Source organism: Cydia fagiglandana, chromosome 9 (genome assembly GCF_963556715.1).
Source record: "Cydia fagiglandana chromosome 9, ilCydFagi1.1, whole genome shotgun sequence".
Lineage (NCBI taxonomy): Eukaryota > Metazoa > Arthropoda > Insecta > Lepidoptera > Tortricidae > Cydia > Cydia fagiglandana.
In genome coordinates, this window is record NC_085940.1 from 20,656,225 (window position 1) to 20,667,970 (window position 11,746).

The 11,746-nt window shown below is 36.6% G+C and overlaps 1 non-coding gene across 1 annotated transcript; it reads left to right on the plus strand.

Moving 5' to 3' along the window:
* Window positions 1-558: 558 nt before the first annotated feature.
* On the plus strand, window positions 559-630 carry Trnaa-cgc (transfer RNA alanine (anticodon CGC)). Its single transcript has one exon. It is a non-coding gene; the product is annotated as a tRNA-Ala (tRNA).
* Window positions 631-11,746: the final 11,116 nt, after the last annotated feature.

Below are 11,746 nucleotides of genomic sequence, written 5' to 3' on the forward strand. Positions count from 1 at the left end.
TCAAATGTTAGTCACTACATCTAAATTATTTTCTAAGACTTAGTGCGAACACATCGAGATTCGAAAGAATCGAAAGGCTTATCTATACAAATTGAAGAAACGTCACATACTACCTTTTAATTGGTCACAGTTAGCATTTTTCGCTGGCCCAATATTAAAGGGTTCTGTGATTCACTTTTATCGAATTGGAAAATTGTCGAATTTCAACTATCTTGAAAATGTTAACATACGGCGCGATTCGGGAAATGAATTAGAGATTCACTATTCACTAAATATGAAATAGTAAAGATATGTGACGTTCCACGGTAAAAGGTACCAATGCCCCCGCTGAATACTCGTATTGGAGCGGCGTAAATAATAGCGTAAGCGCCAGCCGCCATAAGGTACCTTTTGCTGAGGAACGTCACATATCTTTACTATTTCATATCTAGGGAATCTCTAATTCATTTCCCGAATCGCGCCGATAGAACCCTGTAACAATATTGGGCCAACGATTTTATCCATCAAAGTGAAAGGCACAACCTAAACTGTTGATATATTTCGCACGGTCTGAGCACCGGGGGTGTAACTCAGTGGTAGAGTGTCTGCTTCGCATGCTGAAAGTCCTGGGTTCAAATCCCAGCACCTCCACATAAATTGTCTTTTTGTTTTTTCTTTTAAATTTTTACGCAATTTTTACCAACTGCAATAAAATAACATTATTTTAGGTATTTCAAGTTTTTTAGACATGTCTGGCATTTTAGACATGTTTTGGCTTTGTAATGCTAAAAGTTACCTACGACATTTACATTATTTGTTTAAAACACAAGATAAAAAGCAAATCCTCTCAACATGAAGCTTGTAACATGTCGGTTGTATCTTTAAAATACGAACTAACAAACTACTTATGATATTCATTTATATTCCGACCCGCACGCGCTATGCTGGGTGAATATCCTCTATTATCTTATCTTGTACGCTAACACTTTTAAAATCAACCTTAAAAATACTAGGCTAAAGTACAAATTCTAATGTAAATATTCCTTAACATTTCTGTCGAGCTGAAAAGAACTTTAGCATTAAAGAAATAGGATTGACATTGTGTTGTTATGTTAGTTATCGTTGTTATACAAGGTAGGGGTTAGGTTCTTGATGAAACTTTTGTAATTTTCTTATTTTTAGAAAGATGTTTAGAGAAGATTCAGACCACGTCTCGTTTGTTTAGTATACAAGGTGGAAAAAGAAGTACATACTTACGTTGCAAGTTTCCAATAATACGTATAGTTATCATATCATTTGGGAAACACATAATAAGAAAAAACCGGCCAAGTGCGAGTCGGACTCGCGTTTCTAGGGTTCCGTACATAAGTCCGACTCACGCTTGACTGCACATTTCTAATAGGTTTTCCTGTCATCTATAGGTAAAGAACTATTATGTGTATTCAAAATTTTAGACCCAGTAGTAAAAATTTTAATTTTGGTGGTATTTTTTTGGATATTTTATTAAATAACTTAAATAACTTCGAACCCATATATTTTAATATTATGAAGAAAAAATGTCCATCTTTGGGTCACTAATTTACATATTATGTGTACCAAATTTCGACTTAATTGGTCCAGTAGTTTCCGAGAAAATAGGCTGTGACAGATGCACGAGTGATCCTATAGGGTTCCGTTTTTTCCTTTTGAGGTACGGAACTCTAAAAAATAACACTCAAACCGGCCAAATGCGAGTCGGACTCGCGCACGAAGGGTTCTGTTCCCTTACGCAGAAAGCGGCAAAAAACACGTTTCTTGTATGGGAGCAGCACTTACTTAAATATTTATTTTAGTCTGTTTTTAGTTTTTGTAACGTCAACTCAATGCAAAGTTATCTTGGACTCTATCCCAACTAAAACATGGTCGTGAGCATAATATTTTACCTCAGCGACCAAAACGATCATGCGGAAAATTGTACATTTCCACACGGCGACAATTTATTGAAAAATATCTTTGCGTCCAGGTGGGAAGGAGAAGGGTGACCGCGATTGTAGCGCGGTCCTGCTCTGCACCTGGCTACAGCTGCTCGGAAACCGATTAAAATGATAAAGCGATGCGCTCATGGCTTGCAGGTGATCTAGAAATACTAGAAATGGTATGTGGTAGCAATAGAGTCGAAGATACATTTCTATATTAGTTTGGCCTAAAGCCCGCGGATATGGAAACAAAACTTCCTCCAATTGGAGAGAACAATAAAGAAATACCGAAAATAATAATATTAAAATAATAATTATCGCCGTAGACTCGTTTGTGTAATTAAATTTTTTCATTTTCATTTATTCATTGTATAATCATGTACATAAACGCAAACAGGTGTAAATAATTAAATAAAGTCAGTCCATGACGCCCTGCTAGGGCACACAACATAGGTACTTAAAACTAATTAAATTAGGTTAAAACAAATTCGATTTAATTAAAAACAAATAATTTAAATTAAAACAATAAAACAAAATAAAATAAATTGGATAAAATTACAAATAATGCTAATTAAAAATAATAAAATCAATTTAATTAAATTCGAGTCAATTAAGTTAAAACAAATATAATTTCATACAATCAAAATAAATTAATTCTAATAATTTTCAAAGTCAAATTATACTCTAAATACAATTTTATATTAAAATATAACGTTAGTGAAAGGTTTTAGAATCTGATTTGATTTTGATATTTATAATTATATGACACATGCCCTTATTACATGAGCGCGCGAAATTTAAAATTTAATATCGTAGGTACACTAGGGATACCCCTAGTGAACGAAATTAAATTTAAAATTTAATATCTACCAAGTATACACTTAGTGTAAATTTAATTCGATATCGTGACGTGACGGACGCGTTTGTGATTTCTCATTTTGTATGGTATTATGAGTTTCCAAAAGGTTTCCCTTTGGTGCGCTGTTCAAAATCCCATAAAAAATGAAACTTAATGCAACACGTACTGTCTATCAAGTTTTCGAATGAAATTTACACTAGGGATTCAGTAGTCCACATAAATAGCACTACGAGTACTACTGGGACTACTGAACCCCTAGAACAGTCCGCTAAACAGCACTAAACTTTTCCCTTTAAAGTCCGCGTGAGAAACGAGTCACTTCCCGCACCGATACATCCCCAGCGATATAATCTTTCAACCCGTACCGCCGCTGTTGAAATTTTTCAAACGCCCCGGTGACAAATGTGAACGGCGAATTACATGGGCCGTTTTTATTGTCCAAGTGTGTATTCGAGATCTGAATGAATGGCTTTGACTTTTATAGTGGTTTATGCTTGTATATTTCATATTTTTAACTTTTGTGCATCAGTTGTAAGAAAGTTTTTGAAGAACATTTTAGACCTAAGTGCGTGATTTTTTTTAGAATCGATAAACCCTCAAGACTGCTAATTAAACTTTGCCAACCGTATTGTGTCTTTAAGCGCGGTAGAATTTTTTAAAAACTCCGCTCTCTGAACCTACGGCACCTTAAAGGATGACTCACGTTAGACCGGGCCGTGTCCCGGCCGGAGCTTCCGGCACATTATTTTCTAAGGAAAGCATCACGTGATTGCCTGTCATGCCATTGAAAAGTAAGCACCGGAAGCTCCGGCCCGGATACGGCCCGGTCTAACGTGAGTCATCCTTATAGCAACAAGGTATTTAATCACTGAATTGATAATGAGACTGGAGTAATAATTTTCATTGTACCCCGTAAATAAGGGGAATAAACTGTAATAAATCAGGTAGCAATTTTCCACTGGACACCCGTAGTATGGCGGGAGATATATGCGCGGCGCGACAGTAATGATACATTGATGGCCGGGTTTGCGATGCCAATTATTATTGCACTGTCCTTTATGGACGCAAAATAAAGTAGCCTATTTTTATTTTTTAAATTCATTTGTTTAGTGTTTAAGTAAAGCCCCCGGTGCGAAGGTGCCCATGATGCTCTCAGCATTACCACGCTGGATTACCATGGACAGCCTTTGCACCAGGAACGCCTCATATTTTAAAAATCGTAGCAATTATTGAAAATTGATTGATTGCTGATGAATAGAAATACAAAATGCATTAGTGACTGGCGTTCATCAAACTATTTTATTTCATCGAAATATTATTGTTTGATACTCAGATATCAATTACATTTCGTGGCCAGTGCTATAATGAAATATTTAAAGTTGTGGTTTAGTTCATACCCATACCATACGATATAATTAAATATTGACATTTAATATTATTGAAATACAATATTTGTAGTAGCAGCGTGGGGTAATGATGATGATATTGATGATTGATTACCATCCTATGGTCCGTCGTCGGGCCTCAAACTATATCCTTACCAAATTCCATTTAAATCAGTTGAACGGTTTATTTGTACAATAAAGTGTTTACCTACTTACTTACTTCCTTATTTGAAAGACAATTACTTATATTATACCACCTAGTTAAAAATTAGGACAACCATTCAATTTGAGTACTTATATGCTTACATAAATTAATAGGCGATGCATCGCAATTTTATTATCTCAAATATCTTATTTACTTCCGCTCTCTTTTTCTGGGATAAAAACTATCGTATGCGCTTCCATCTGGGACTAGCAATGCACGCACGAGAACTTTCCAAAGTTGCGAAACTTTCCACATGAGAATTTCTCGGTAACTTCTGAGAATGTTCGCGAGAACGAGAATTTATTTATTTATCGTAGTTTATACCATTAATATTCACGATAGTTTAGGTGTAGTCCTTACCCTCAGAAAATTCCGACTTTTGGTCGTCTGCTTCCGGTCAGAAAAATGTATGACGGCCCGGCCAAACGGTCAGACTTAGGTGGGGGGTGCTCGACCAAATGTCATAGAGGGACCCTGGCAGTTTTTGAAGCCGCCATTTTTTTTTCAATATGGCTGACTTTATTTTAAACTTTTTTAATTTTGTCCTAGCGCGCTGAAATTTTGGTCACGGAATCTCGGGGTCCCCTAGATACCTATGAAATTTTTTTATTTGGAAAAATGCTACAATTGCGGGAAAACTGGTCACTTTTATTTTGTATGGCAACTTTTAAACGGTGCGTGATAGGTGGGGGGTGCTCGACCAAATGTCATAGAGGACCCCGAGACAAAACAAACTGCATTTAAAAAAATCAAAATAGCCGACTTTTTATTTTATTTTTTCGAGTTGGTCCGAGCGCGCTGAGATTTGGCATGGCGGGAGATACATAGAGGCCTCTAGATTCTAATGAAACAAAAAAAAATTTTTGGAAAAAATTGTCAAAAGTCGAACTGTTCTCTGAAATACAGTGAGAATTTAAGCAACTTATTCGTAAACTTATCACATCAACAAAATAGCTAACTGTAATAGACAATAATATATGCATAATAACATTTCGTTTTAAGTTATGCCTATTTAAACTTTATTTCAAGTATTTTGTCTTGTTTATACAATAATTTCCATATTGCAGGAATGTTCTGAGAACAATCTCGAGAACGTTTCCGCTTTTTGGGAATGTTCTGCAATTTGTACATTGCCATCTGGGACTCAAATTATCTGTATACTAAACTTTTAATCCATCAATTCAGCGGTTTTAGCGTAAGCCTTAGAAATACCTAAGATAGATAGACACAAATAATTATTAGTATGGATTAAAGGAGGCAGTAAGGACAAATGTTGCTCTTAAATCAAAATTTTGTGACATCTCAAGTCAGGTGTCGAGTCCTGCTTCGCAGTACTAATGGATGTTTGTATATCGTTACAGTTTTAAATGATTGGTCTTTCGAATTGGGTGTTTAGCTGGAGGTACTGGCAAGAGGAAAAGGTATCAAGAAGTATAAATTTAATTTGGCTTGAATATGATAAAAAAGGAGAACCGACTTCAAACATAGTTAGTAACATAAAACATTATCCCTTTAAAATTCAAGCTGATTTACGTTTGAACTGTTTCGTTTGAACTGTTACGTTTGATATGTTTGAAATCGGTGCCAAGTCAAACATTTTTGCAGTTAATCTTTCTTATCATTTGATATTAGCAGTTGCTTTTCGGTCAATTATTGGGATTAGTTGTCAAGCGGACCTCGGGCTCCCATGAGCCGTGGCAAAATGCCGACATAATGCGAGGAAGAAGAAGAAGAAGTCTTTCTTACCAAAATTGTAACCTAACTTCAAAGGTCTTATGAAAGTAATATGTAGGTAATTAGTATTCTTAACAACTTAGGTAGTTTACAATTTTAATATTTCCCTTGAAAGAATATTCCAAGGTTCTTTTTGTTTTAGTTTTACATTTAATTCGTAATACCAAGATCTTATCTTACTTAAGTAAAATAGCAAGTGGTGACTCAGTTTTTAGTGATGTTGTTGTAAATATCCTCAAAACGTTGTTAAAGTGCATTAGGTACAAAATATTAAATGTTAGCTAGCGAAACCCATTTCGCCGTTACCGCGAAAACCGCCATTTTAAAAGGTTTTCCCGGTGATATCTTACCAAGATGGCTCCCGTGTTCCCGAACTACAATATAAAGTCGTAATACAGAGGGGCTATCGCGAAAACCGAAATTCGCAAATTGCGGGGATCTTTCTCTTTTACCCCAATGAAGACATATTTAGAGTGACAGAGAAAAATGCCCGCAATTTGCAAACTTCGATTTTCGCGGTTATAGCCCAGGGTGTCCCTGGAGTGGGCATCAAATGGAAGAGCGATGTTCGTCAGTTAACTGTTTGAAATGGTTTGGCAACTTTGGACACTTAAGTAGTTTTTTGATTACTTAAAGGACTTGAGCAGTCCAACTGCGAAATTGATGTTATTTTTATTGCATTGAGTTATATGAAAAATGTGACGTGATAACAAATATATCTCATAACATATTTGCAGTTGAAGGTAAAAAGCAAGGTAGGTACTTAATCGTTGTCGGCCCCATATGGCAAACTATAGATCTGATGATAAAATTATATCCTTACTAATATTATTAATGCGAAAGTAACTTCTATTTAAATAACTCTATCTGCGTGTTAATAGTTCGTCCGTATTTTCAAATACGACATTAGTAAATGTATGGCAGACTTGATCTTAAAAATCGGACAGGCGATACCTCTTCACGCTTAAACCGCTGAAACGCTTAAGATGATAGTTAGAGCTCATCCCTCCATTATCATCATCTCACGAAGTCGTGGCCAGAAGACAAAGGTACTAGATATACCTATATTTACATCACATGCGCAACATGCCTCACAATACTGTCAAAACTTTTTAAATAATTCCACTTGATTTATAACATTGCATACCGCAAGCTACTCTAAGACTAAAAGGTCTTGTACTCGTCATTTTATAGTCACATTTAAGCTCTTTTCAAATAAATGTGCTGGGAGGCGCTTCGCATACAGATTTTTAACAAACGTGAGCGTGTTTTTGTATTTGTTGCAGCTGTTATCGTGAGCGGGGAAATGCAACATGGAAATATTTGTGTAGAGAATTTAACCTACGCATAGCACGCTTGCTATCTGGAGTCTCATTGTATAAGGGATTTAAGTTTCCAAAACGACCCGCATGGAGCGCTGTTGAAAATTCCATACCAAATGAGACTTAACGCAAACGTGTACGTCACGTCGCGCTATTTTTTTACGCGAAATTTACACTAGGGGCATAAAAAAACAAACATTTATTTTGGACGATTCAATCCATAGTTGTTAGTAAGAAACTTAAAAAATAGACTTAAATAACTATATTAGTACCTAAACTAAGATGTTGGGAGGTCCAGTGCCTAACTAATGCACTATCCCATCTCCCTGCCACTACGGCCAGGAGACTGTGGCGGCTGTCGCGAATCCTGCGACCACCAGGACTGCCAGTTCTGCCAGTGGCGAAAATGTTGCTGGGTCAAACACATTTCAGAAAAGGGTCTCTCCTGTGAACAAAAGCTCTCAACACATTATTTGCCACTAAGTGCTACGCGTTACGGTCGTAACGCGTAGCCAAGGTTTCGCCGTATGTAGCGCGTAGCCGCTACGGACAGTGTACCCAACAGTCGGGTTCTTGGCCCTGAATGTATTAAGAGTGGACAACAGCTTCTCCATACTAACGTAGTTCCCATTTTCCTCTCTGTTGACATAATGGAAAATATTTTAACTCAATTTGATGTATATTAACCAGAAATGAGAAATATTTATTGTGTAAACTGTGTAGGTAGAAGAACTATAACTAAGTACATTTTTTGATGAGTATCAACAGTTTTACCCTTTTCGGGCATACAATTTATTTTACCTTAAACTAGGTTTTTATATTTTATCTTAAACTAAGATTTTATATTTTATCTTAAACTAAGTTTTAACCATAGGCCTTTTCGTGTTAATTATTTTGATTGTTTGATTATACGTTAAAGGGCTCTATAATGGGCTCCTTTCATTCTGTCTTAACGCAGCATCCTGTATAATAATCATAACAGTTGTCTGCAGGATTGTATCGACACGATTAATTTTATCGCGACGCGCATTAGTGCTAAGCCTGATTTGTCGCCAATCGCTATCAGTTGTCGTCAGACTTAGCGACTAAACTGATGACGCTTTTGTTGATTTTGATATAAATTCCGAAGGGTTAAAGGTAGGTAATTTCTGAATATTAATTACAATTATTGTGTCTTAATATTACAGTATTTTGCATTTCTATTTAAAGTTGTAAGACTTGTAAGTACCTCAAATTTTGTGTTTAAATTAGAAATTTTAACGTTATATTCTACTCAGAATCATGAGATTTTTCCAGTTTTACTGGAAAATAATGTTAGGCTCTAATGGAGATAAAATTCGAAAAGAAGGAGTAAAATATATAGGTTAGGTAATAGAAACATCGAATACCTCATATCCGTAGAAAACCAATACGATAAGAGCTCTACGTTACTAAATTCACACCTCGTACGCAGAAATGAAAAAATAGTGAGATATAAAACGATCCATCGTGCGAGGGAGACGGAGATAAGCCACAAAAATGACGAAACAAAATGTGAGGTCGATCTTCCGTCGCCGCGGCGGGTGTAAAGGAGATGGCGCAAGGTGTAAAAGATAGCGAAGTATGCAAAGGGGCCCACAGATTACCAGTTCGACCCCCCGAACCCCCCCAACGAAACGTTCCTAAGAACGTTTTTGTTTTAAGAAACGTCATTTTTGACACTGACATATCCGATCCATATCGTATCTTTAGCAAATTTTTCACTTATCTTAAAGTTCGAATCAGGCCTTTTGCCACTTTTAAGATGATTCCAATTGTTCAGCAGAAATTAATTTTGTCTTTGGTTTTGGGTTGTATAGGTAGTTAATTTTAATATTACTGTTAGACCAAGAAAAGTCTGCAGCGATTTTGATAGCCCACGCAGTGCAAGTTTTATTTATGCGTCATAATATCACAGACGTTTGACGTTTAAAATAACACTTGCACTGCGTGGGCTATCAAAATCACTGCAGATTTTTCTTGGTCTAGCTCTAGAGTTATTAGATCCAAAGTAGAAATGGTTGTTTCGTATGGAAATAAGGCCCCTGTCCACTGAGGTTACCCGCCCCGCTGCCGCTCATCACTCCCGCCTACTCCTCGATTCTCCTCACGCCCACTACGTGTGTCGCCACTGATATCTGTTGTTCCGGACTTATGGAATTAAGGCGCTGACTCGGCTCCCTTCTCGCGAGAATCTGATCGTGTAAACTGCCTAGTGTGGTTCGGGCTTTATTTTCTTTGCAAATAGTCTTTTGTTGGATTTTTAACGCCAGTCAGGTGTGGCGTAGAAGGGATATACTCAGCTTTTTTATTTGAAATATTAAATGTTAATGTAAATTATTTTAATCTTCGCTGGATTACAAATAGCATTGGTTTATTCAAATACGTGGCAAAAATAACGAGACATTGCGAGTAAGATGATGATAAAAGTCTGAATATGCCTACGCCTCGGCTAGTCTGTGGCCATGAGTAAACCCATGCATAATAAAAAAAAAAAAAAAATATGCCATAAAACCTTATCTAAAATTTAATTCATTATACTCAACCCATAAGTCAAGCCATCGTAACCCTGTCACATTAATTTATTTGCCACGCGTCACATAAATTACCACACAAACAAAACTTAATTTAAAAGACAGAGAAAAACTCAAACCAAAAACTGTAGCGGGCGTTATTTATCGGGCCATATTTTAGCCGCGTATTGGCTTTAAATCGAAATATAATGTCTTCTAGCTAGTTTGGGCGCCGTTTGTCACGGGTAATAGCTGTGGGGGGTTTAAATTTTATAATATTGTCTTTTAACGAGATCAGCTGCGGTTAAGTTTTGCTATCCAGTTGGCTGTATTTTTATTTTAAATTTGTTTCTGCTGTTTGCGAATGCTCAATTGTGTCGCTTAACTCTAAACTTGGGTAAATCCATTCGACCCTTTCAGCAAATATCTACCATATTATATACCTTTTCTTTATACCAAAATTGCATAATCTGCCAGATGGATTTACCGGAGTTTGAAGTTAAGCGACTCAATTTATTATCACATAATGCTTAAATTATTCAAGAATTAAGATAAAATTTATTGCAATTTTGTAGAACCCTCAAAAAATATCAATTATACGTTTCAGCCAGGTTGCACTAAGAGTAGCTTGTGACATGCTTGTGACGCACGGAAGAGTGACGTCCCAGCAAAATGTCAACGGTGGTATTGGTAAACAACAACCCTATTTTGTTTCATGTTTATTGCCCACGGCACGACACGTAACACTGTGTGTGTGTGTGTGTGTGTGTGTGTGTGTGTGTGTGTGTGCGTGCGTTCGTGCGTGCGTGCGTGCGTGCGTGCGTGCGTGCGTGTGTGCGTGCGTGCGTGCGTGTGTGTGTGTGTGTGTGTTTGTGTTTCTGGGAATTATTATTATTACGTGTACAAAACGCGAGATTCTATAGTGTTATAATCATTTTATTGTCCCAATTCCTTAAAAGACACACATTTATTCAGATAATTTTAGTGACAGACAATGTTCGAATCCGAGTCAGCGATACGTCGTTCAGAACCACTGACCGAATTCTCCATATTCTGTGAAGCGATATCATTTCCAGAATCGAGCCGTTAATCACGTAGGTATATATTGGAACTAATTCAAAAATCATATGCGATTATTTTATCTAATTAATTGCCAGTCTCACTATTCTTACCTTATATGTATTATTATGATGTCTAAGATAAGTACCTACATCAATTATTTATAAATATTTTGTCTCGATACAAATGTGTCTCGCCCTAGACTCTGATGCGGTAATGCGCTTCAATTGTGCACTGCTGCAGTTTATTGAATCACGCATTAAAAACTTCCGAATATACCGTCGTAAAATAAACTCATGTATATCAGCGTTGGCGCGGACGGACGGACGGGACGACGGGACGGGAGCCAGGACGGGAACGAGGCGTGTTAATAACCATTAATGCCATACCAAAAATGCCTTACATTATTTTGGAAAAGACCTGATTCTCTTCAAACTGCTGGATCGATTTCTATCAAACATTTCAAAACCACCGCAAGAGAACTCGCTTTGACGTAAAAAAAGCATCAAAATCGGTTGAAAAGCTACTATACCACAGACATTGGCGTCAAATATATAACACCCCTCTATTTTTGCTTCGGGTGTTTAAATACACTCAAAAGCAACGGATGAGTAAAACAATGAAATATAATGTGGTAGATTTAATAGACGTTTAAAAATAACGCAAATATCTATCGAGGTAAGGATTATGATAATTTATTTGAGGGAGATATTATTT